The sequence below is a fragment of the Nycticebus coucang genome, chromosome 3 (assembly GCF_027406575.1).
Source record: "Nycticebus coucang isolate mNycCou1 chromosome 3, mNycCou1.pri, whole genome shotgun sequence".
In the NCBI taxonomy this organism is placed as follows: Eukaryota; Metazoa; Chordata; class Mammalia; order Primates; family Lorisidae; genus Nycticebus; species Nycticebus coucang.
Window position 1 is genome coordinate 87,279,947 of NC_069782.1, and position 25,886 is coordinate 87,305,832.

Below are 25,886 nucleotides of genomic sequence, written 5' to 3' on the forward strand. Positions count from 1 at the left end.
CCTCAAGTAACTCATACTAGAACATAGAGTTAGTGGTCCTTTTCCTTTAAAAATAATAATAATAATAATAAGCAAACAAACATTTGGGCCTCAGGCCCCAACAGAAATTTTCAGAATGATTCATCAACTGCACCAGCAGCATCCAGGCAACGAGACAGGGCCTGGTCACCCACAGCTTCTGCCCCCTCCAGCTTTTCAAAGTACTGGGCAAAGTAAGGCCTGGCACCGTCCTGGCTTCCAAGCTCACGTCCTGACCCACTTTCCCTCTGCTCTTGAAGGTGAACCTAAGCACTCAGGGGAGGACATAGAGCCACAACAGACATTGTCTCCTATCCCCCTGATAATCATGGCAGGCCTAATTCTGAAAACCCAAATGCACATGTAATGTCTATATACGGACTACTTTTACATTCCCCAGGTAAGTGCACATTAGAGCCTCCTCTTTCACCAAATATACACATATGTGAAAAATCAGGGCCCAGTTCACAGTAACATCCCAAATGTGAACAAAGGTTCTGAGCCTCCAGACCTCAGAGGAATCTCAGAATTTCCCTCTGGAAATTCTTGAAGGAGAGCCTAAGGGCCAAGGGCTCCCTAGATGAGCACGATGAAGCAACCTGTCCATCCAGAGCATCAATACACTGGCTCAGCAGGTCCCTGGAGTGAAAAGGCTTTTGTGGTGGGAGACAAACAACTCAGGACTTGTTTCTACATGCTCAGGGCACTGCTTTGCACATAACCAGGATGAGCCTGTAGAAATCAACTCCAACCCAGAGTGGAAACAGTATCTGACTCAGGGAGCTCAAAACTCAATTCTGGGGGTGGCACCTGTGGCTCAGTCAGCAGGGCGCCGGTCCCATACACCGAGGGTGGCGGGTTCTAAGCCCGGCCCCGGCCAAACTGCAACCAAAAAATAGCCGGGTGTTGTGGCGGGCGCCTGTAGTCCCAGCTACTCAGGAGGCTGAGGCAGGAGAATCGCTTAAGCCCAGGAGTTGGAGGTTGCTGTGAGCTGTGTGAGGCCACGGCACTCTACCGAGGGCCATAAAGTGAGACTCTGTGTCTACAAAAAAAAAAAAAAAAACTCAATTCTGTCTACAAAAAGCACAGTCAAGTAGATGCTCGAGAGAAGCTGGTAGGAAATGTTCCCCAAAGCAGCTGGTTTAGATGTGCACCAGATGAGGCACCACAGCTAGAGGCCCAGTGTTTGGGAGCAATAGCTATGCCCAGAGATAGGGACACGCTGCAACCTAACCCAACCGTGGACAACTGTCTCACCCTATGACAGACCCTGGGATGCAGATTATCAACAGAACCCTCATCAAAAGAAAACAACCCAAACTCTGTAAATTTAAAGAGGGTTCTTCTGAACCAAGTATGAGGACCATGGCCTGGAACCATATCCAAGAAGCCTTGAGCAAATGGACTCCCCATGCATGGGTTATACTTAGTTTTATACATTTCAGAGAGACAGGTGAAAGCTCATACAATGAGAAGGAGGAATCTGTCAGGCTAGGGCAGACATGACATAGCTGGTCTGGTTTATTTAAGTCCTGCCCTGACCTTCACCTCTCCCCCATCCCCCCCCCCCACCCCCCCCACCCCCGCTCCCATTCTTACTGTTTTGTAAATTTAGCTCCCACCCTGAAGTTGCCTATCTTGAGTAGCTGAGGTGGATTGATTGAGATTAACTTTTGAATCAGAATGTTATTTTGGGTCATGGGTTATACTGATTATTCTTTAGTATGAATCATGGGTTTGGCTGATTATCGTTTAAGATAAGGGTTAACACAGTCTTCACTTTGAAGTGTGTTAATGTATAAAACTATAATTTGGAAATAGAAGAGCAGAACAGCCTTGGAGAGGCTACTCTCACTGTTCTCCAGAATCCCGGCCTTTTGACAAATTAAGTTTGCTGGACCTATCCCAGTGTATTGGCTGACAGTGACAGGCAGCCAGACCCTCTTCGTCTGGTAACACAGGTATTACACATAAAGTCATAAATCAATACATATAAACTGTACATTGGTTTGGCCCGAAAAGGTGGGACATCTCATTTGTATAGTTTACAGGTTAGGTGGGTTTAAAGATTCTTTGATTTGTAATTGGTTAAATAAAGGAAGCTTTGTCTAAAGCAGCGGGTCTCAACCTGTGGGTAGCAACCCCTTTGGGGTTCTCCTGCATATCAGATACCTGCATATCAGATATTTACATTACAATTCCTAACAGTAGCAAAATTACATATGAAGTAGCAATGAAAATAATTTTATGTGGGCGGCGCCTGTGGCTCAGTTGGTGGGGCGCCGGCCCCATATGCCGAGGGTGGCGGGTTCGAACCCGGCCCCAGCCAAACTGCAGCCAAAAGATAGCCGGGCGTTGTGGCGGGCGCCTGTGTCCCAGGTGCTTGGGAGGCTGAGGCAAGAGAATCACTTAAGCCCAGGAGTTGGAGGTTGCTGTGAACTGTGTGAGGCCACGGCACTCTACCGAGGGCCATAAAGTGAGACTCTGTCTCTACAAAAAAAAACAAAAAAAGAAAATAATTTTATGGTTGAGGGTCACCACAAGATGAGAAACTGTATTAAAGGGCCACAGCCTTAGGAAGGTTGAGAATCACTGGCCTAAAGGCTTGGAATCTTTTAAGAGAAGAAAGTCTGATAATCAGAGACAAGATACTGGACAGTGGACTTGTACCCAGACTCTAGTAATTTGTTGAGTAAATTGAGCACATGTTGGTGTGGTTCAAGCTTTGTCTTGCATAGCCTTAGGCCTGTTAATGAGTTATAAAGGATTATCTTCAAGAGAGAAGAGCAAGATGAAGAGCATCTGACCTCCTCCTCTTGGCCAGCAACCCAACTCAATGCCCAGGTTTAGGGTATTCCCCTTGGCCAAGAGGAGGTCCATTCAGTCAGCTAGGGGGCTTAAAATTTTATTTTAGTTCATATCCCAGTCTCTTAAGCTCTAGTGGTAGTACCAAGACAAAACCAGTGTAGCCAACCTTGAAGGGTGGGAACCACTTCTGAACACTACCATTCTAAGCGATGCGTGGGCACACACTCAGGAAGAAATAAACTTTGCTTCAACAACTGGGTCTTCAATGGCTGTCAAAGGAGCTGCTCTAGTAGCAAGGATTTGGTCTGAATGCCTAATGTAGATTTGAAATGTTCCCTTTGTATGGGTTGCTAGACCTGTCCCTTCCCCTTCCCCAACACAAACTACAGAAGAGAATTTATATTTTCTCATAATAATTATGGCTGTAAGATGTTTAAAAATCTTCATATCCAACATTGTACAGTCAGTTACAATACAATATATTGTCTAGCCCTCCCCCCCACCTGCAGATTCCACATTCACAGGTTCTGTACCCTCGGATTCAACCAACCACAGATCGAAAATATTCAGGAAAAAATACAACAAAAATACAAATTTCAAAAGTGATACAAAATAACTATTTACATAGCATTTACACTATATTTGTTATTATAAGTAATCTACAGGGCCAGGTGCAGTGGCTCACACCTGTAATTCTAGCACTCTGGGGGGCTAAAGGGGGGTGGATTGCTTGAGCTCACAGGTTCGAGAGCCAGAGTGAAACCTCGCCTCTAAAAATAGCCAGGCATTGTAGCAGGTACCTGTAGTCCCAGCTACTTGGGAGGCTGAGTCAAGAGAATCGCGTAAGCCCAAGAGTTTGAGATTGCTATGAGCTGTAACACTGCAGCACTCTACCATAGACAACAAAGTGAGACTCAGTATCAAAAAAAAAATAGCTCAAGCGGCTATTTGAGAGGAGCCAGCCACATACACCAGAGCTGGTGGGTTGGAATCCAGCCTGGGCCTGCCAACAACAATGACAACAACAACCAAAAAAATAGCCGGGTGTTGTGGCAGGCGCCTGTAGTCCCAGCTACTTGGGAGGCTGAAGCAAGAGAATCGCTTAAGCCAGGAGTTGGAGGTTGCTGTGAGCTGTGATGCCATAGCACTTTACCCAGAGTAACAGCTTGAGGCTCTGTCTCAAAAAAAAAAAAAAAATACTAAAGCATATGGGAGGCTGTGCATAGGTGACAGGCAAATACTGCTAGGGGCTGGAACCAATCCCCCCAGACACCAGGTACCAAGGGATGGCAGTATAATGTTTTAAGACAAACAGCCAACTTCCCTCTAAGCATGGCATTCCATAAAACTCCCAAATCCTTTCCCAGTCTAAGTTGGCACACTTTCCAGTCCAGGGAACAGCCTGGATTCCCCACCCCTCCTCCAAGGAAAGCAAACAGCCTAAAGAAAAAAGATTAAAAGACTAAAACAAAACAAACAAACAAAAAGCCTCCCCAAGGAAGCCCTGAAAAGTGAAGCCTGCTGGGGAAAAATAAATAAAACTAAGTGCACATTGAAAATGTCAAAAGAGAAAAGGAATGGGGGTGGGGGGAGCGTGGATTTTTTTTTTAAACTATAAATCTAAGGTGGGAAACTGCTGAAAAAGGCAGAGAGGAATCTGGAAAGAGAGTCAGAAAAATGCTAGGGGATCAGCCCCTAACACAGAGCCCAGAGAGGAAGGGGCCACTCTGAGCAGGGGTGTCAGGGTTTCATCCCCAAGGGCACAAGCTTTCCCAACAAACCCCACACCCACACCAGAAAGCAGGGGTGGGCCGGTGGGGTTAATACAATCAAGAGAGACACCTCAAACTGTTTTCCACTTCAAAACTACTACAAAATGTAAATTTATAGTCCCTCTTCTGGGCCATTTATTTATCTTCAACGTACATTCAAACATCTTTACACAGAATGCTTTGTGTTTCTACGAAAAGCAAACATTTACGACCTGACTCTGATCCTATCCTCCAGCTGGAACGGACGGACGGGGTGGGGTAAGCAGCACCAGATGGCCAGGGGGACTTAGCACCGCCGTTTCACACGGGAGGGCTTCAATTACCTCCACCACCACCACTCCTTGCCCCAAAGATGACCTCGCCAGCAGGCTTCTGGCCAAGGGGGTTTTCTTGGCCCCAGCTCCACTCCCAAGACACCTCCAGCACCCAGGAATTAACTGCTGTGCACTGCCAACCAAGAGGGGCGGGGCTTCGCACAGAGGGGCGGGGCTTCGAAGCCCGGGCTGCCAGACCTCTTTAAAGTCGGCAACCTTCTGGAAGGAAAGGAGGTGAAGACTGCAAAGAAACAGACTAAAGAAGACAGGAAGATAACAGAGCTGAGGGTCATAGGTCATTTGTTTGAGCCTGTGCTTCTCAAACTTTAAAATGCATTTGAATCACCTGGGAAACTTGTTAAAATGCAAATTCTGACTCACCCTGTCAACAGGTTCCCTGGTGATGCCCGTGCCAGCCCACGGCAAACCTGTGGGCGGCCCTTTGAGTAGTGAGGACGTAAAACACTGATGCACAGAAGGGAAACAACCATTAAGGCAAGTCATGGGAGGGAAACCACCCATCTTTACTGTGCTTGATTTATGGGATGCAATCAACTTTCCTAGAGGAAGGCTTTAATTTTAGAATTTGTTTGGTACTTTAGTGTATCTTGCTGGACCCTCACTAGTTATTTTTATTCCCATTTACAGCTGTGAAAGCTACTCTAACCAAATGATAAGCGCCGCCTGACGACCAGCCTGTTGGGCTTCTTCCAAGACCGCAGGCCTCCTGTGACGTGGCTGGCAGAAACACAGCCCAGAGCGATGACACAGGCTGACCCCAAGACAATGGGAGGAAGCCAGGCCCGCAGCAAGCACGGGTGGGGGAGGGGGGGTGCCTAGCAGGCAGTGCTAGATAGGGTTGGGGGATCCAGGGGATGGAGGCTAGAAAGGGACCAAATCCTGGATAAAGGACCAAAAACCTACCCTGAAGGGACACCAGGGAAGGAACACATAGTCTCCTGAAACCTGCTAACAAAACAGGGACAAAGTTTAAACTCACACTCGCCCACCAAGGAAGAGAAATGGAGATATTTTACTACTGAGAGTATCTCTACCTTATTGTTTTTGTTCATACTTTTTTTTTTTTGCAGTTTTTTTTGGGCTAGGGCTGGGTTTGAACCAGCCACCTCCAGCATAAGGGTTCGGCGCCCTACCCCTTTGAGCCACAGGTGCCACCCTGTTTTTGTTTATACTTTTAATAAGTTTGTTTTTACTTTTAAAGGCCTTGCCTCACTTTGGTAGTTACCCTAATAAAACTAATGTTGTACTTCCAAGAAAAGAGTCAAGGCAAATCCACTTATCAGTGAGCTGGGCTGCCACACCCAGCCCCTGAGAACTGGTAGCCTATGTGTGGTCTCAGGACAAGTGTTTTTTTTTGTTTGTTTGTTTGTTTGTTTTTGAGACAAAGCCTCAAGGTGTCGCCCTGGGTAAAGTGGTGTGGCCTCACAGCTCACAGCAACCACCAACTCCTGGGCTCAAGCTAGTCTCCTGCCTCTGCCTCCAAAGTGGCTGGGACTACAAGCGCCCGCCACCAACGCCTGCCTATTTTTTGGTTGCAGCCATTGTTGTTGTTTGGCAGGCCCGGGCTGGATTCAAACCCACCAGGTCAGGTGTATGTGGCTGGCGCCTTAGCTGCTTGAGCCACAGGCGCCAAGCCAAGACAAGTGGTTTTCAACTGGAAAACCACAGACATCTTTTGAGGTGATCAACCCTACCCCTCAAGAACCCCAGGAAGAAATGCCCAAGTAGAGGGGCCCTTTGTTCAGTCCATCTGATGACATTTTCTTCCAAAAGATTCTGAGTTGGCAGGAGATGCTTGAGCTAGTGCCCAAGTGTTTTGGAGTTAGATTTAGAGAACTAAAAAGTTATAGCTAAAACGTTTCCAAAGTTCATCATTTGCCAGTCAGAAACCTACACACCAATAAACAAATTGCCAAAGTCTATTAGCTAGGAGTTAGCTAGGAGCACAGCCAGAATTCAAACCCTAGCCTCTGCAGACCACTGTGATCCCTCTATCACAACATTTCACAATCTCGTTTGGGTCCAACTAGCCCAAAAGTGGCATCTGTGTTTCAGTGCATTTTACACTGAGCACCTGCTCTTTTTTGCTAAAATGAGGACATCCCAAGGTGCAACCTGTCTGGGACTGAGACTTGCTTCCTGATTTGTAAGACTTGGCTGATAAGAGAGTCTAGTAAGACAGTCAATCTGATCTGAAGATGGATGGGTTCTGAAAGGGTAAAACAAAATGCTTAACATATGAAAAGCAGTGAGTTAAAAGTTCTATACAAAACAACTCTACATTTCAAACATAGGTGACTTACAGAATCTGGCTGTGGTTTAAAAAGGAGATAGTATGGGCTGGGGCAGGTACATCTCCAGAAAGAGACGTCAGAGGGTGGGTTGAGTGGCATTCAGCCTATCCTCCAACCCCACCAGGGCTGAAACTGCACGCCCAGAAAGAATGCTCATTTGCCTACTAAAAAGTGGGGGGAGATGAGAGATTCAGGTTAGGAAGGTGAATGGGACAGTTCCCTTCAGTTAGAGAAATATTCAAAACCATACAGACCAAATTAAAAAGAAACTTTCCTCGACCCCCTTGCCACTGATTTCAGCGAAGACCAGGAAGAAAAAGACAATCACACTTTGTGTCTCAGAGTGTCACTTGCTGCCAAGGACCAAGAGATGCTCATGTGCTGGTGTGCTTTCTTCTCTCTCCTCCTCTCCCTCTCTACCTCTCTCTGCCTCCCTCTCCCTCCCCTCCCTCCTTGCCTCCTTTCCTCCTGTCTCACACACAGTGTGAGGACAGTGGGACACCAGAGAATGATAATCAATGCTTCTGGTGTGGGGAAAAGTAAAGATTATTTATGTAGGCAAAAACAGAGGTGCTGAACAGAATTATAACATTTTCTATACAGAAGGCTTTAGTACCTATATAAGATTTGATTGACTACTATTGATTACACTCTGTGGGGCTTCGCTTAACAACCTATTGTAAAGAGGTAACAATCACAAGGGTCTCTATCTCCAATGTCATTTAATCAAGGTTTGAATAAAGAACAGGGAGTCTAGTTAATGTATAACATCTCAACACAAAGGTCATAAGTATGGTCATGCATCAGAGAAGGAAAACAAAGGTTTTACCTGACTTAATTTCCAGGGCTTAACTTTTCCCCTTGGCATAAATTTGGAAGGTCAAGAAGTTTTGTTTTCTTTTTACAGGAGTCACTAAAATTCTGATCCAGGAGGAGGGAAGACTATATCCAAACAAAAGAAAACCTCAGCATCACTGGGACAGAGGGTGCAGCTGGAGGCACTGGGTATAAGGCCAGGGGCTGCCATGCCTTTGGTTCAGTGGGCACTTTAATGTCATCTGGGCTTCTGCTGGTGGTGTGCGCCCACTGTCACTGCCTGCTGCCCGCCTGAGATTCAAGAGCCTGTAGATGGCAGAACAAAGGAAAATGGCTGTGGCTCAGGCAGTAGGGGTGGCTGCAGGCCATGCTGCCAGCAAGCAGGCTGAAATTTTCAGCAGCTGGGTGCTCCAGTGAAGAAGGAGGGACACTGGGCTGAGTACTGAGCCACAAAGGAAAGTGGGGGGCCTGTGAGACTAACACACAACCCAGGCACACGCCTGGCTCCCACCCAAGGGTGCAGCTGAGCTCAGGCATAACATACTCCCCAAGGTACTGGGCAGGTGGCCAACAAGCCCAGCACTGGGTACTCCTACTCTTTGCCAAGCTGCTCAGAACCCTAGGGGGGGTTCCAGGCACAGGACAGGGACGTGAGAGAGGGAAAGGAGATCTTGTCAGAGGTACTCAAAGGGCAGGGCCCATAATCTGAAAACACTGAGGGGCCCCAGAGAGGCTCAGGGCTGTCTGCAAATGGACCTCCATAAAGCATAATAGGCTCCTGCTGCCAGCAACAATAGCACAGGGGCCACCCCCTCTGACCCTCTCCCCCTCTTCTTCCAGTCCCTCCCCCAAAACTCCACAATGGGAGGCAGCAGCAAACCAGGGCAGAGCCCATGAATAGCTCCACTGTCAGTTCCCAGGCCCCACCTCCTAAGCCCCACAGGTCAGCCCTCACAGCCACCAAGCTACAATAGAAACCTCTGTGCTACCACGGGCCCAAGCCCCAGACAACAGAGCTGCGGGCATGGGAAGCTCTGGGCTTCTCACAGGGACTACATGTAACCGCAATGGTGAGAAGTTCTCCACAAGCAAGAGTGGGAGGGCCATGGCAGGGACGCAGGCCTCAAACCCACCAGGCCAGGGTCTATTTGGGGAGCTATCTGTCAGCCAGACCTAACATCTCACTACTTCCTACCTTGACCTAGGCTGAGGCAGCCAGAGACACACAGGGGAAGGGAAAAAAATCAGAGACCTCTCAACACGGAGAAGATGGCTCCAACCTGTGCTATCTCTCAATGCTCCTTCCCCTAACCAGTCCCAGGAAGAAAAAAAATCATCTGCCCTTATCCGTTGCTCCTGCTCTGAAAAGAAGCTACCCTTCTGTCATTTATACCCTGGTATCTTTTTTTTTTCTTTTTTTGAGACAGAGTCTCACTTTATTGCCCCGTGAGTGCCGTACTGTCACAGCTCACAGCAACCTCAAACTCTTGGGTTTAAGCGATTTTCTTATCTCAGCCTCCCAAGTAGCTGGGACTAAAGGCACCTGCCACAACGCCTGGCTATTTTTTGGTTGTAGTTGTCATTGTGATTTGGCAGGTCCAGGCTGGGTTCGAACCCACTAGCTCTGGTATATGTGGGTAGCACCCTAGCCGCTGAGCTACAGGCGCGAGCCATACACCCTGGTGCCTTTTACACAAGCTTTTCAAATCACAGGTGGCAATCAAGCCCAAAGCAGCCTGAAGCAGCCAGGATGTGAGGGATCTCAGAGGAGCCAAGGGCCAGGGAGACCAGGGTGAGAGGCTTGATCCTCATACCAACCTCTGAAATGGTGGAAGAATCTTCTCTTCCAAAAGCTGGTGCCCAGTTCCAGGTTGGTTTTCAACCAAGGCTCCCCCTTCACATCCCACCCAAGTCCTGCAAACTCCTGAGACAGATCAAACTCATGGATGAGAGGCCTCCTTTCCTTCCTAGACCCCACCCCGTTCTAGCTGCCTCCTCACATTTCTAGCTACACAGGCCTCATAGCCACAGGGTACCACCAAGGACTGTAAATGTGGAGCTTGTGGACACAGACTGGCCAGAGCTGAACCAAAGATAGACGGTAACCCCACTCCCTCCCTGGAGTCCCTCCAGCACTAGCTATCTCTGACTACAGAAGTACAAGATCCTTCCAAAGGAAGAAAACCTCAGAAACTTTTATTCTCCCTCTTGGACTCATAGCAACATGTTTCTTTTCCTGTGGGCGTCCAATGCCTCAACTCCACGTCTAACCATCTATATCACAGACCTAGAATATGTACAATACTGAAAGCAACCTCAAAGTCCCTCACCAACCTCAAAGTCCCTCACGGGCGCTGGGAAAGTGAGTCATGGTTCACCTACCATTCAGTGAAATAACATGCTGCTGTTTAAAGGGACGGACTAAACTGTGTGTGCTAAAATCAAGCAATCTGGGGATAAATTTTAGAGTAAAAATCAGAAAGTGCATAACAGTGTAATTAGTACACCACCATGGGACTAAACAAAAAGGAGTGCAGATGCGCATGACCAGGCTCAGAACATCTGGTGACAGAGGCCCCAGGGGAGCAGAACTGAAGGGGCCAGGGAAAGAAATATGAATTTTCACTGTATATCTCTGTTATGTGTTTTTCTCATCATGTATACATTTTTTTAAACAAAAAAGTTAAACCTAAAGTAGTGTTTGAAATACCTAAAGTCTGACCAGGCACAGTGGCTCAGGCCTGTGATCCTAGCACTCTGGGAGGCCAAGGCAGGAGGGCACTTGAGCTCGGGAGTTCAAAACCAGCCTAAGCAAGAGCAAGACCTCAGCTCTACTAAAAATAGAAAAATTAGCCAGGCATGCTGGCAGGCCTCCCAGGTGGCCTCCAGTCCCAGCAACCTGGGAGGCTGAAGCAGGAGAATCACTTGAACCCAGGAGTTGGAGGTTGTGAGCTCTGGTGACAGCCCAGCACTCTAGCTGGGCAACAGAATGAGACTGTTTCAAAAAAAAAAAAAAAAAAGAAAAGAAAAAGAAAAACCCTAAAGTTTATGGCTAGATGCTCACTTTTACCTACAGCTCTCTGCAGGGACAGTTTCCATGCCTCCCTAGAAAAGGAGTCTAGAGGGTGGGGGTGCACACTAGGGAGCTGAATAGGGAAGGGGGTGAAGAAACACAACTCCACCCCAAGTCCTAAAATGGAAAGTATTCCTGAGAAGAGCAGGAGCAGATTCTAACAAAGGCAGAAAAGAAAACTTAAGCCTTAAGTTATTTCGCTCCAAGGACCATCTGTTGTCAAGCCCACTCAGTGATAAGAGTGCGGGACCCCACATTCAGGCAATGGGGAAATGGGAGGGAGGCTGAAACTCAGGCACTCCAGGTCCTCAAGCAGGGACCCTGCTCTGTACCCTCCCCACTCAGTCATGAATCCATCCCAATTTTAGCAGCTAAAGAAAGCTATTTCGACAGATTTCTAAGCCTGGCCCAAATCCAAGGACAGGCTAAAAACAGTCTCTCCAAAATCCTAGCTCAAAACCCCCCATCTCTAACCACTAAACTCCATGTACCTTCCAGGAAATGGAAGCTGCAGAATGGAGTTTTGAGATGCATTGGTAGATTTATTCCTCACTAAAAGGATACATATATGTTGTTTAAAAGCCTCTGACTGACGTGTCAATAAATACTCTGCACTCAAAAGCACTGATGTCTTTCCTACAAGTGATTTTCTCCCTAAGGAACAATACAAAAAACCATCCCAGTCTCCCTTGCAGCTGAGGAGAATGACACAATGCCCGTTAAAACCAGGACCGGCCAGACCATTTGGGAGAGAGAACTGCATGGCAGGGAGTGGTTCATGAACAGACCTCTATCTATACTGCCCCCACCGCAGGCCAAACCAGACACAGACATCTCCTAATGACCTTAAGTTCACAGACTGCCCAGGCCACAGAGAAAAAGAAAGACAGGGAAGGGGTATGTTTGGTTCCCCTAGTCTACAGTGTAAGATACTTTCTGATGACTGCTAAATGTTCAACAAGTAACACAAATGGACAGCCTGAACAAGAGCAAGACCCCATCTCTACTAAAAATAGAAAAAATAGCCAGGTGTTGTGGTGGGCATCTGTAGTCCCAACTACTGGGGAGGCTGAGGCAAGAGGATGGCTGGAACCCAGGGTTTGAGGTTGCTGTGAGCTGTGTCTCAAAAAAATAAAAAAGCACAAATGAGATCTCACAACAAGTAGAATCACACTGTCCTTTAAAGCCCTCATGTCTCAGTTGCTGGGAAAAAGTTTTGCCCATTCAGTGGGCCCAGCACAAACCCTCAAGCAGATCTTACCTAGAATCTCACAATGCTCATCAGACCAAGACTGGCCCCTCTCCAACCCCAACACCTCCCCCGCCCCCACCCACCGTGGGCACTGATCCTCATCACACCTCATCAGCTGTCCCACAGAGGGGCCCTGACAGAACCTGCCCACCCCAGCCAGCAGCTGGGCACAAGCCACCCCCTCCTTTCTGCTCATGCTCTATTCTTCTCAGCAGCCCCGCGCCTTTGGGAATGAATTCCCCACCATTACCACCAACTCTTCTTTTTTTTTTTTTTTTTGCATGCTCCCTCAACACCTACTCCTGTTTACACCATTACTCAGGAAGCAGCTAGAACAGTAAGCAATAATGACTGTGGTGGGCAGGATATCTAAAGAGAGCAGGGTCTGTCCCCTGCAGGGCAGAAGCCAACCACAGAGCCTAGGAAAGTGGGGAAGGCTCACCCCCACCCATCCCAACTGACAAGTTTTCCTCAAGACAGCAGGAGGCCAGCCTCCTGGAAAGTAGGCAATGGAAACAAGAAAAGAAGGCAGGAAAAAGAGGCAGATCAGACAAAGTCATCCACGCAGGGGAGCCTACTGGGGGAAGCCCTCTAAGAAGAGGCAAGTTTTGACCAAGTAGAGAGGAGGGGCAGAAAGAAAACAAGGAGGAGCCTCACTCACCAGAGAAGGAGGAACAAGGCTGGCCCCAGCACCTGAGGAGATCAGCCACAGTACCTCCCTTTGCCTAGCTCAAACAATGAGACAGTCAGTCCCTCTGCTGGTGGGGGAGGGACAGAGTGTGAAGAGCTACAAAGTTGTCTAACTGGTTTGCCCAGGACAGGGAGAGCAAGAAACACAGGGTATAGCAGGAGGAGCTTGGTTTCAGAAGCCAAAAAATAATCATCCAGAGTAAAGTGGCTGTGGTCTGACAGCCAATAGCTGTGGCAATGGGAGACCCGTAGGAAAGCTGTTTGTAAGGGGCAAGGTTGGGTGGGATGCAGTGAAACAAGACCCCAAGTGCATGCTGTATCCTGGGTGCAGAGGGGAAGTCCAGGGACCCAAGGTCAAGAAGCCAGCAGACACTGAAACGAAATGGATCAAGCTTTCTAGAAACAAGAAAGTGACACTCACAAGGTGAGACAGGGTTTTTGTGGGATAGATTTGAGTGGTCATAAGCTTATGCCAGTGCAAGAACCATGGGCGAGACGAAATGCAGGGCACTCACTGCCAGCCACGGGATACTGACAAAGATTCTGTCTTTGACCAAATTTTAGTCAAGTCTTCTGTGCCCTCTGTTCGCCTAGCCCAGACCTTGGACTTTTGTCTCCATGAGCACAGAGCCCAATTTTAACAATCCTAAGCCAGTTTAGACAGAATCCTCCACTCCATCACCCAGGCAGGATCACCCTGGCCTGCCTTTAGGAAAAATCCAGTTAGGTCCTTTGGTAAAAGATTTCCCTACCCCCCTCGCCTTAGAAATTAATCTTCCAGGCTCCTTGCACTCTGCTAAGTTCCCATTTTTCTTTGTTGTATTTGGAATTGAGCCCACTATCTATAAAACCCCATTGCAGGTTGGGCACAGTGGCTCACTCCTAGCACTCTGGGAGGCTGAGCTCATGAGTTCAAGACCAACCTGAGCAGAGCCAGACCTCGGCTCTAAAAATAGCCAGGCGTTTGTGGCGGGTGCCTGTAGTCCCAGCTACTTGGGAGGCTGAGGCAAGAGAATCATTTAAGCCCCGAAGTTTGAGGTTGCTGTGAGCAACAAAGTGAGACTCTGTCTCAAAAAAAAAAAAAAAAAAAAAAAAAAAAAATCATTGCAGTAGTCCCTACACCTACTGCAATAGCCTTGAATAAAGTCTGCCTTACCTTACCATTTTGACAAGTGTCAGAACAATTTTTTCAATCCCACCCCTCACCGAGTACATGTAAACCTCCCCCACCAGTCCCTAGGAACAGACCCTGTCTGCCTAGCCCAGGGGCAAAAGGCTGAAACAAAACAGCTAAAGTGTAGGCAAGCCAGACTTCAGGAGATCATCTGCGGAAGAGGCAGGGTCTCTTCATGGCAATGGTAACTCCGCGGGCAATCAAGGCTTCTCTGTAAAGCAGCTGGTGACTGCAGCTGGGAAGCATAAAAGCAGCCTTCCCCCACCCCCCAGCTGAATTGGGTGCCCCGGATTAGGGATAGACATACTCCAGGTGATGGCCTGAACTGCTCCCCAGTAATCCCTCCCTGGGAGGCCCAAATCTAAAGCTAAAGTGGCTGTTTTCCTTATTTCCATTTTCAATAAGCACAAGTTTCCTAAGGTGGCCCAGTGAGCTTCTGAAGCTTAAGCACAAGACCCTGCCTCAGGACTGTGTGTTGTTGCCCTTGCCCCATGGGGAGATTCAGGAGACACTTATTTCCTCCCAGCTGCTGTTAGTGCTATGATTTCTGCAGTCTCTGATTTTCAGTAATGCTATCTGGGCCTTGCAGAGCACATAAGCAGAGGCCCCAACAGCTGGCACACACAGTCAGGAAAATCCCAGAGAGGAGGCTAACCAGCCCGTCATCCCAGCCCCTCCCCAAGCCTTACCCATGCTGGACAGCCCAATCTCAGCTCTCCCAAATGTAAGGGAACACACAGTCTGAGAAGGCAGGATCCCAGACACCACTTCAGAGACAACTGCCAGGCCTTCAGCCACCCAGCACAGGCCAACAGGGCCCAAAGAGGAAGGATCCAGCCACCAGTCAATCCCTCCAGATATCTACCTGATGGAAAGACACAGGCTCTAGCCTTCTCCCGGGCTGCAGAGCTAGGGAGGCAGAACAGAGCTCAACAGGTGAAGAGTTGCAACTCCACTCAGCACAGGCCCACTTAAGCTCTTGTTACCAAGTCTGCTGCCTCCTAAGAGAAAACCACAGCCCCACCCAACCCCACCAAGCCCAAGAGTGGAGGAAGTGGGGTTCCCAGAATCAGCTGCTGTTGAGCACTTTGCTGAGTTGCCAAATAGCAGCTATTGCCAACTAGAGTGTTGGTCTGAAACAAAAACACATGCAGCTAAGGGAGAAAATGGATATGGAGACTTTACAAAGACCCTACCTGATTCAGAGGAGAGACGGCTGTAACAGAAAATAAGCAAACCAAAAAACACTGGCATTCACCTATACCAAAGAGTCTCAAAACACTGTTCTTTGCAGCTCCCTGGAACCAGCCTAGTGTGGGACCACTGTTGGAGAGCACCATCATCGCTCCCTCCATTCCACAGGTGGGAAAACAGCCCTCCCTGTGGGCATCACTGGCCCTCTCCAAAGGCCACCAGGACCCAGCAATAGGAAGCAGGCATCACCCCTGGTGACAGCCTCTAGCACCAGGCTGGGACCTGAACATGTGCTGAATAAGAAACTCTATCCAGGATCTCTCACTGGTCCTCAGGCCCACAGATGAAAAAGGCCTGAAAACGAAATGGATCAAGAAAGGAGGAAATATGTCTAAGAACAGGGAGGCAGAAGAACCTGAGGTCTCATCACCTCCACCAGTGTCTACTGGTCCTGCTGGAAGTCACCAGAGACCTATCAAGTAGCAAAGCACAAAAGCAAGACTCACAGCTCTTTACATTTTAAGGAGACCTGAAGGGGGAAATGCAATTAACAGAGGATTTCTACACCTTTCTACAAACCAGAAAACCATCCCAGCCACACGCTCTATCCTGTTCCCACTGGGAATCCACACTTCAGTAATCTTGCCTCTCCTTTCCCCAGAGTCCCACAAAGGAAAGGAGAAGGACAAGTTCTGCCAGGGGTACCTCTACCTGCTCCTGCTTCTAGGAAAGAGGGCTGCCCCTACTAGCCACCTCCAGGTAGGGGATAGGATATACAAACTGTCCAAGGGCTGACAAGCCAGGGAGTGAGGGGGAGCCGGAACCTGTTTCCCTCCCTGTGGGCATCACTGGCCCTCTCCAAAGGCCACCAGGACCCAGCGACAGGAAGCAGACATCACCCCTGTTGACAGCCCCTAGCACCAGGCAGGGACCTGAACATGTGCTGAATAAGAAACTCTATCCAGGATCTCACTGGTCCTCAGGCCCACAGATGAATGAATGGAAATATATAAATGAGCAAAAGACCACCCAAGGAACTCGGTAACTTGCCCAGGAGGCAGGAGCAAACTGTCTTTGCAGACCACCTCTTGCTACCCTAACATGCAAGGGTTGACCACACCACTATCCTTCAAATGTGGTACCTCAATGCATCTTTAACCTAAATAATGCTTCTTTTGACTAATCATAATCAGTGTTTCTAGAGACACAGAAACATATAACAACACTAGGACCCAGAACTTGGGAAGAAGTCACAGAGGAAGGCACTGTGGTAGGCAGATATTAGGCTTAGTGCTTCACCAAATGTTTATGAGCCTCTTCCCCTCTCCAGCTGTTGGTAAATATGGCCATGTGACATCCTTCACTCAATGAAAGGCCACTATCCAGGTAGAAGCTGCAAGAGCCAAGACAAGATTCATCATGCTCTACAGGATTGCAAGAGGGACTTTGCCTAACAAATGCAATCAGTGTAACCTGGCTTATTGTACCCTCAATGAATCCCCAACAATAAAAAAATAATAATAATAATAATTAAAAAAAAAGATTCATCATGCTCTCTGTCCCTCTTTCCAAGTGGCCAGGGATGCTCCAATTACATAACAGTGTGAATGAGAAATAAACTTTTGTTGCTTTAAGCCTATGTGATTCGGAGTTTGTTGTTATCACAGCAAACCCAATCTTCTATGCAGGCCAATAACAGTCTTCCCATTCCCTGGCTTTAGGAAGAAAGACAAAACTTGAGGGGCACCTACTATATGCCCAGACTGTGCCAGACAGATGAGATGGTTTCAGAAATAGGGATATAAGTTCACCTATACTGAAAGGACTCACTAGTTCCAATGTGAACCAGTTTTGTTTGGTATGCTAATCAATACTAATCACCTCTGAAAAGGAAGGCATTGTCTAAATTAGAAATGAGAAAACCCAGCTCATATTGAGACCTCAAGCAAGTTACTCTGTGACCTACCTGAACCACAATTTCCTCATCTGTAAAATGGAGCTTTTAGTATCGTCTATCACACTGAATTTTTTCAAGGATTAAACAAGTTAATATAAGTAAGACTTTCAGGATCGTAAGTCTCAACAAATAGTCTGAAAAAACTCAGCATTACTATCACTATGAAACCTTCCTCATAGTTGCTGTAAGCTTATCCATAACCTTCTCTAGATTTTAAACAAGCAAAGGCTTCCCAAGATTGGCACAAGAGCACTTTGTACGCACTGCCAAAATGAATTCTACTTCAGCTTAAGTTAAACAAGTTAACAGGTCAAATCCCTGAGCATATGATGGCCTAGAGCAGTGGTTCTCAACCTTCCTAATGCCGAGCTGTATTTTCATTGTTACAAAAGGGTGGCTACCCACAGGTTGAGAACTGCTGGCCTAGAGTGAGGCCTCAGGAAATGGTTCCAGAACCCACAGTAATCCCTCTCCCTGCCCTCCATGGGGAAGTCACTTCATTACTACCACAACCTGTGGGACAAGGCCATTACTTTTCCCCAGAGGCATAAGATTCATCTCCCCACATTCCACATGAGAAAGAGGTGCCCTCACCTGACGATAGAGACTAGGATAGGTGCCCAGCTGGTAAAGGGGGAAACGTCCAAGGGCAGCCAACCATTCTTTGTTCCCAGAGGCAGTTATAAACCTTCAAAAGCTCCAGTGGCCTTGTCTCCTGTCTGCTTGAATGATTCTATGCTGAGATCAAACTCAGGTCAATAAACACCATTCCAGGAGGCACGGGTAGCTCAGTGAGTAGGGCGCCAGCCACATACACCAAGGCTGGCGGCCTTGAACCTGGCCCAGGCCAGCTAAAACAACAACGATAACTGCAACAACAACAAAAATACGCAGGCATTGTGGCAGGTGCCTGTAGTTCCAGCTACTTGGCAGGCTGAGGCAAGAGAATCGCTTAAGCCCAAGAGTTGGAGGTTCCTGTGAGCTGTGATGCCATGCCACTACCCAGGGTGACAGCTTGAGACTCTGTCTCAAAAAATAAAAAAAAATAAGGCTCGGCGCCTGTGGCTCAAGCGGCTAAGGCGCCAGCCACGTACACCTGAGCTAGCGGGTTCGAATCCAGCCGAGCCCGCCAAACAACAATGACAGCTGCAACCAAAAAATAGCCGGGCATTGTGGCAGGCACCTGTAGTCCCAGCTACTTGGGAGGCGGAGGCAGGAGACTCGCTTGACTCCAGGAGTTGGAGATTGCTGTGAGCTGTGATGCCACGCACTCTACCCAAGGTGACAGCTTGAGGCTCTGTCTCAAAAAAATAAATAAAATAAAAATAAATAAATAAACACTACTCCATGTCCAACCTGAGTTCTAAAACCACAAGAGCTTACCCTAGTCAGGGAGTGGTGAGCCTTGGAATAGCCTACAACAGTGCCTGGCACCTGACAGACTCTCAATCATTTTTGTTAAATAAATTGAAGATTACTTTAGGTCAGCGGTTCTCAACCTGTGGGTCGCGGAACTGTATTAAAGGGCCGTGGCATTAGAAAGGTTGAGAATCACTGCTTTTAGGTGGTCCAAGTAGTGAAGTTCAGAGATGTGGGGGCTGAAAACATAAAGAAAGTCTACAGGGCAGCGCCTGTGGTTCAGTGGGTAGGGCATTAGCCCCATATACCCAGCCCTGGCCAAACTGCAACAAAAAAATAGCCAGGCATTGTGGCAGGCGCCTCGTAGTCCCAGCTACTCGGGAGGCTGAGGCAAGAGAATCACCTAAGCCCAGGAGTTGGAGGTTGCTGTGAGCTGTGTGATGCCACAGCACTCTACTGAGGGCAATAAAGTGAGACTCTGTCTCTACAAAAAAAAAAAAAAAAGTCTCCACCGGCACAGGTGGTGCCTCAGGCCTATAATCCTAGCACTACTGGGAGTCCAAGGTGAGTGAACTGCTTGAGATCAGCTGTTTGAGACCAGCCAGAGTTGAGATCAGGTGTTTTGAGACCAGCCACAGCAGGAGGGAGACCTTGTCTCTACTAAAAATGGAAAAACTAGAGTGGCGCCTGCGGCTCAGTGAGTAGAGTGCCAGCCCCATATACCACAGGTGGCGGGTTCAAACCTGGCCCCAGCCAAACCACAACAAAAAATAGCCAGGCGTTGTGGCAGGCGCCTGTAGTCCCAGTGACTCGGGAGGTTGAGGCAAGAGAATCGCCTAAGTCCAAGAGCTGGAGGTTGCTGAGGTGTGACACCACAGCACTCTACCAAAGGGCAACAAAGTGAGACTCTGTCTCTTAAAAAAAATAAAAGAAAGAAAAAACTAGCTGGGCGTAGTGGCACACTCCTGCAGTCGCAACTACTGGGGGAAGCCAAGGCAGGAAGATTGCTTGAGCCCAAGAGTTTGAGGTTGCTGTGAGCTATGATACCATTGCACTCTACCCAGGGTGACAAAGTGAGACTGTCTAAAAAACAAAAGTCTCCAGTTGACGTTGGAATGCAACACAGAGTGGGAAGGGGAAAATCCATCTGGTGACCTGGGTTTCCAGGCCTGTCACTTAAACATTAGGATCCTCCTAATGGGACACAAAGCTTAGGGACAGCTGAGGGACTAGAAGGGCATATGGGACTATAGTGGCGGAGTCAAGGCTTCATTCTGAGGGTCCCAGAGTCCAGGATACCTGGGGGTTGTCTCCAATAACCATGGGCTTGCTGAATGTGGAGAGGACATAAGGGTGTTCGGAGGGCCTAATCCCCAGATTTTATTTCAAAAATAGGTTTGGGTGGCCCAAGCATTCAGCAAGCACGGAAGGGGCGAGTGGAAGGCTACTTTTGAGGATTTGGCAGGCAGCTAACCCAGTCCCCCTTAGCAACCTCCATCTCCAAATAGAGGAAAAGCCCCTAAAGAGCAGATGTCAGCGAAGAGCACACCTGCAGGGGCTCCAAAACAATGCCCTGCACTATTATCCAATAGGACTTGACCTCCCAGATGCCAGCGCCCAGGACAGCCATTGAGCGTGTACACCGCCACACTCACCGTAGCTCAGCGGCCAGTGCCAGGCCAGGACCGTGGCTGACGATACTTCCAAAGTATGGACACTTCGCCTGAGACACGTGTCCCACTGGTCCTGAGGTCGAAGTCCCTACACACACACACACACACTTCCTACCCGCCCGCACCTCGACCCCTCAGACCAGAAGCAGCGGCCCGGAACAAGCTAACTCCGTAGCCCCACTAACTCTACCAAAGGTACAGCTAGGTCAGGGGTCAGGGCTTTGCTCTCAAGTACAACCTTACACAACCAACGCGGAGAAGCTGGGTCACTACCTACTTAAACTCCGGCCGCCTCAAACCAGCGCGAGGCACAGGGGCAAGCACCGAGGGCTGGGCGACTGGAAGCACACCCACAGCGGGGCGGGGGGAGGGGCGGCCCTCCCTGGCCTACGTCCGCCCCCACCCCGGACCTGAACTCCGGGGGAGCTAGGGGTCAAGACCGAGCCGAAAGGAGCGCCCATCCCGAGCTCCTTGCTGGCGACAAGAGGCAGAGCCCCACGCGGCGGCCGCAGCCCAGCAACTCCCTCCTGGGCGCGCTCACCCCCGCCCGGCCCCGGCGCGCACTCGCCCCGGCACGCGGGGACCAGGACAGGGCTACAGCACCAGGAGCGCCAGTCCGGTGGCCCGCCGCGGCTCTCACTAAGCCCGGCGCCCGAGTTCGGCTTGGCGGGGTCCTGGCCAAGGCCTCCCACCTCTCACCGGCAACCCCCGCAGACAAAGCCTGCACCGCCCGCAGAGCTGCCCCGAGGAAGGCGGGCAGTGAGTCTGAAGGGCTGAGGCGGGACCAGGGGAGCAGTCTCTGTCCCCAGAGGACGCTCGGGGTTGGGGGGAGTCGATCTCAGACAAAGAGCGGGGCAGGGCCCAACGCTCCAGTGTGGGCTGTGCGCTCTACTCACCCAAGGCGCGGCGGTGACGGCGCTGCCCGGCTCGGCCGAGGAAGTTAGAGCAAGTTCGGCAGCGCCGGGCGGGAGGGCGCGACTCAGGCCGTCCGAGCGGGGGCGGGGCGCGGAGGGGCGGGGCCGGGGGCGCGGCGCCTGCCGGCTGCAGAGGAAGGGGCGCTACTTCCCTACGCCTCCCGCTGAGGCCCCGCGCGCTTGGGCACGCCCCGGTCCCGCCCCGGCCCCGCCCCTGCCGTCGCCGGCTCACCCCTCCCCCACCCGCCCCTCCTCCTGACTCGCGCGGCACAGAATCCCTGGACCGCCCCTTTGTCCCGTTTTGGGCGGTGCCGAAGGCCAGAAGCCGACCACTCCGCGCCCTTGCAGTGGGTGTGCGGCAGGCCCAGCCTGAACCTGGGCAGGGCACTTGTGGTCTTTGCCAGCGCTCCTAGGAGATGCCTGGGAGAAGTGCAAGCTGTGGGAGGCCACATCTCGAGGGATACACCGGGTGACCGGGAGAGGTGGGCGAAGGATGAGGAAAATGGCTGTGTTGAAGACAGGAGGCATTCCTACCGGGCCTTGGAGCTGGGGTGGGGGTAGTCTTCCAGAGAAGGGAGAGTAAATGAAGATTTTTATTTCCTTGCAAACCGAGCAGAAAGGACACGCCGCACCTTCTAGCCTTGATGCTAAAAATACCGATCTTTCTTTGGATCGCCTGTGGAGATTTTTTCCTCACCTTTATGTTAAGGGGATGGGACGATTTGGGGGTAGGGGGAAGGTTGCAGTGCTGGCCCCTTTCCCGTGATAAAAAGGCTGACCTCCCTAGCCTCAGCCTGCCTACCTGTGGAATGATGCCCAGGCACACTACTATGCCTTAAACTCGTTCAGGTGGCTGAAGGCCAGATGGTCTGCTCTGCTGGGCAATAACAAACAGGGATCTACTAAAACTGGGCTGAGATTGGTTGCACCACACTCCAGTGCAAGCAACCAACTGTTTAAGTCCAGTGTAAGGTGGAATTCTCAGGAGACTGTTCAGTCCATTCACAGTTTTGCTTTTGTTCTGATTTGTTTTACTAAGGGGCATGCAGCCTGTCTGTGACACCTCAGAGACCTCCCTGAGAACCTTCAGTCATCCTTCAGCAGACAGCGGGTGCTTGATTGAGCACCTGATCTGTCCCAGGCCCGTTTGCATGCTGAGGATGGAGCAATGAACAAGGCATCTGAAGACTCTTGCTCTCATGAAGCTTTTTTTTTTTCCTTTTTTTGGGACAGAGTCTCCCTCTTGACACCTGGCCTTGGCCTACAACACAACAGCCTCAAACTGGGGTGAAACATTTCTCCTTCCTCAGCCTCCCAAATGGCTCGGACTATAGGGACACACCACCATGCCCACCTAATTTTTCTATTTTTTGTAAAGACGGGGTCTTGCTTTGTTCAGGTGATCTTGAACTACTAACCTCAAGTGATCTTCCCACATCTGCCTCCCGGAATTATAGACTTGAGCCACCATGCCTGGTCCCATGAAACTTATTTTTAGTGGAGAAGACACAAATAATGGCTTGTTGAAGTAGAGGCTGAAATAGAAGGAGCTAGAATAGAGAAGAAGAGCTACTTTAGATGGAGCAGTCAGGAAAAGGGCCTTTGAGAAGGTAATGTTGAAACTGAAGTCAAAAAAACAAGGAGTTAAGCTTGGGGAAAAGTTAGACAGAGACGTTCCATGCTGAGAGCAGTAAGTGCCAAGACCTTGAAAAGGATAAGCTCTGGACGTGTCAAGGAGCTGAAAGAAAATCAGGGTAGGCTGGCCCTGTGGCTCAAAGAGTAGGGCGCCAGCCCCATATACCAGGGGTGGTAGGTTCAAGCCTGGCCCCAACCAAAACTGCAAAAAAAGAAAGAAAGAAAAGAAAATCAGGGTAACTGAAGTATCAAGCCCAGGAAAGAGGCCCAGGATAAAGTGGAAGGTGGGGCAGGGCTCAAGTGTGCAGGGCCTGTGGGCTATGTTGAGGAATAGAGGCTTTTAGTTGAGCCATTGAAGGGTTTTATGCACAAGCTTAACATTTACTGATTTACTGTTGTGTGAAGAGCACATTGTGTGTAGGTGTCAGACAAAAATAAAAGCAGGGAACCAATTAGGCTGTTGCCACAGTCCAGACAAAGATGATGGTGGTAGTCATGGGCCTGGCTGCCTGCCTATAATCCTAACACTCTGGGAGGCCAAGGCAGAGGAGTTCAAGACCAGCCTGAGCAAGAGCAAGGCCCCATCTCTAAATATAGCCGGGCATTGTGGCAGGCACCTGTAGCCCCAGCTACTCGTGAGACTGAGGCAAGAGGATGGCTTGAGCCCAAGAGTGTGAGGTTGCTGTGACCTGTGATGCCATGGCACTCTACCGAGGGCAACAAAAGTGAGATTGTCTTGACGAAAAAAAAAAAAAAAAGCGTAGCCATGCTAAAATAAGTAGTTGAGAGATGCTATTTTGATTTTGACATAGACTTAACAAGGCACATGGATAGAATGGACATGAGGGGAGGAAAGGGAGAAACCAAAGACAACTCTTAAGTTTCTGGCTGGAATGAATGGGTGGACAGTGCCTCATTTGTTGGATAGAAAGGGATCACATCTCAGGAGGAAACATCAAGATCTCTGTTCTAGCTATGTTGAGTTTGAGAAGCCTATTATAGATCCAAGGAGATCTAACTAGGAGCTCTAGAAGAGAGGCCTGAGCTGAAAGGGGGGAGCAGGTTGGGAGGCATCAGTTTAGAGATAATAAAATCCATGGGATCTGAGAAGGACTAGGGATGAAAAAGTCAATACAGATGCAGAGATAATTTAGGAGGGACCCAGGGGAATCAGGAAAGGAGGCAGAGCAGGCAAGAGGACTGAAAGAAGCTGGGAGGGCAGGCAGAGAATCTGGAGAGTGCTTTATCTCAGAGACTGAAAAAGTAGTTTCCAGAAAGGAGTTGTCAACTGTTGTTAGATGCTGCTTAGAGACAGCAAGATGAGGACAGAGAAAGGCCCATTGGCTCTGGCAACATGAAGGTCATTGGTGAACATAAGCCCACTGTTATTAGCATGGTGTAAGCCAGATTATGTTCGCACAGCCTGTGTAACAGGGAACAGAGAACTGGGAGGGATCTAGAGTGGGATGTAGAAGCATAGGACACTTTGGTAGAGATTGCAAAATGGCCATTCTCCCTTTTCCCTTCTTGATGGCATTTCCAATTCTGCTGGCCACATGGCTTCCCAGAATAAAGGCAAATTTTTTCCAGCCTCCTCTTAGAATGACTATATGGTCATGTGACTTCATTCCACTCCATAGGAAGTAAGTGGAGGTGTTCAGGTACAAATTCTAAACTGTCTTTAAAAGGAAGTAATGTGCTTTCTTCGGTCTTTACTCTTTCCTGCTCTGCAGAATATGTAGCTAGAGTCAAAGAGGCATACTGGATCTTAGGTGGAAGCCGTGTGTCAAGGGCGTTAGTGGAATCAGTTAGAATAAAGGTGTGTTTCTAATGCTTGGAGAGCCATCACTCCTGCTCTGGACTATCTACCTCTTGACTGTATATAAGAGAAAGAAATGTTGGGTGGTACCTATGGCTCAGTGGGTAGGGCCCACCCCATATACAAAGGGTGGCGTGTTCAAACCTGGCCTTGGCCAAAATGCAACAAAAAATAGCCAGGCGTTGCAGCGGGCGCCCGTAGTCCTTCCTAGCTGCTCAGGAGGCTGAGGCAAGAGAATCGCCTAAGCCTAGGAATTGGAGGTTGCTGCGACAAGCTGTGACGCCACCGCGTTTTACCGAAGGCAACAGGGTGAGACCGTCTCAAAAAAAGAGAGAGAAAGAAATGTCTGTTTTGTTTAATCCTCTGTTTTCTGATGGTTATAGCCATATGTAAGTTTAACTTTATTAGAATATAGAGAGGTTTGTTAAAATATGGGAGTTATCCTGTGTACCTGTACTCCATATTTTAAAAAAGAGAAAAAAATACATGTATGTGGGAGTTACAAATGCAGGTTTGTACAGTGCTAGGCATGATCCAGCAGACAATGTGGGGGTGATGATTCTGCGGAACGGATGAGAAGAGATAGGACAGGGGCCCTAATGGAGAGGTCACCTCTGGTTGAGGGATGTGGAGGCAGAAAGATGATTTTAGTGAAGGAAGGAGTTGGGAAGATGATCATTCATACCTGGTGATTTCTGCTTAACCTTGTATGGGAAGAAAGTGGTAAGTGTAGAACAAGGAGAAAGAAAAGGGCGAAGCCAGCCATGTGAACCATAGGCTTGGTGGTCGAGATCCTGCTGCCTGAGCAGCCTCTGGGAGACATCTAGACCAGCTGGCTGCAACGTGTGAAGGTGAGGGGAATGCTCATAAAGCCAACATAGCCTTCTACCCTACCCTTCCAGCAAGCCTCACTTGACAAACACCTCTGACACTGGCCTGCCATTCCCAGCTGCCATACTTGACCCATTCTTATAGCAACATGGATTAGCTTCAGAGAGCATCAGGGATATTCAATGCAGAACAGGTCCATTTTATTAATATTTCCCTTTATTACAGAATAAAAAGAACTGGGATATAGACTGCCCCAAGTCATAAAAGGGCTA

The 25,886-nt window shown here is 49.1% G+C and overlaps 1 protein-coding gene across 4 annotated transcripts in view; it reads right to left on the reverse strand.

Annotated features, from left to right (window-relative positions):
* Positions 1-21,457, reverse strand: part of TSPAN14 (tetraspanin 14) — a 68,128-nt gene extending 46,671 nt beyond the window's left edge. The window contains exon 1 of one of the 4 annotated variants that reach the window (XM_053586195.1): positions 21,312-21,457. The gene's annotated coding sequence lies outside the window, so the exon portion shown is untranslated. Of the gene's footprint in view, positions 1-8,056; positions 8,187-15,097; positions 15,121-20,397; positions 20,657-21,311 lie in introns of those variants that run through there. The other 3 variants (XM_053586196.1, XM_053586198.1, XM_053586197.1) reach the window with 3 other exon arrangements.
* Positions 21,458-25,886: the final 4,429 nt, after the last annotated feature.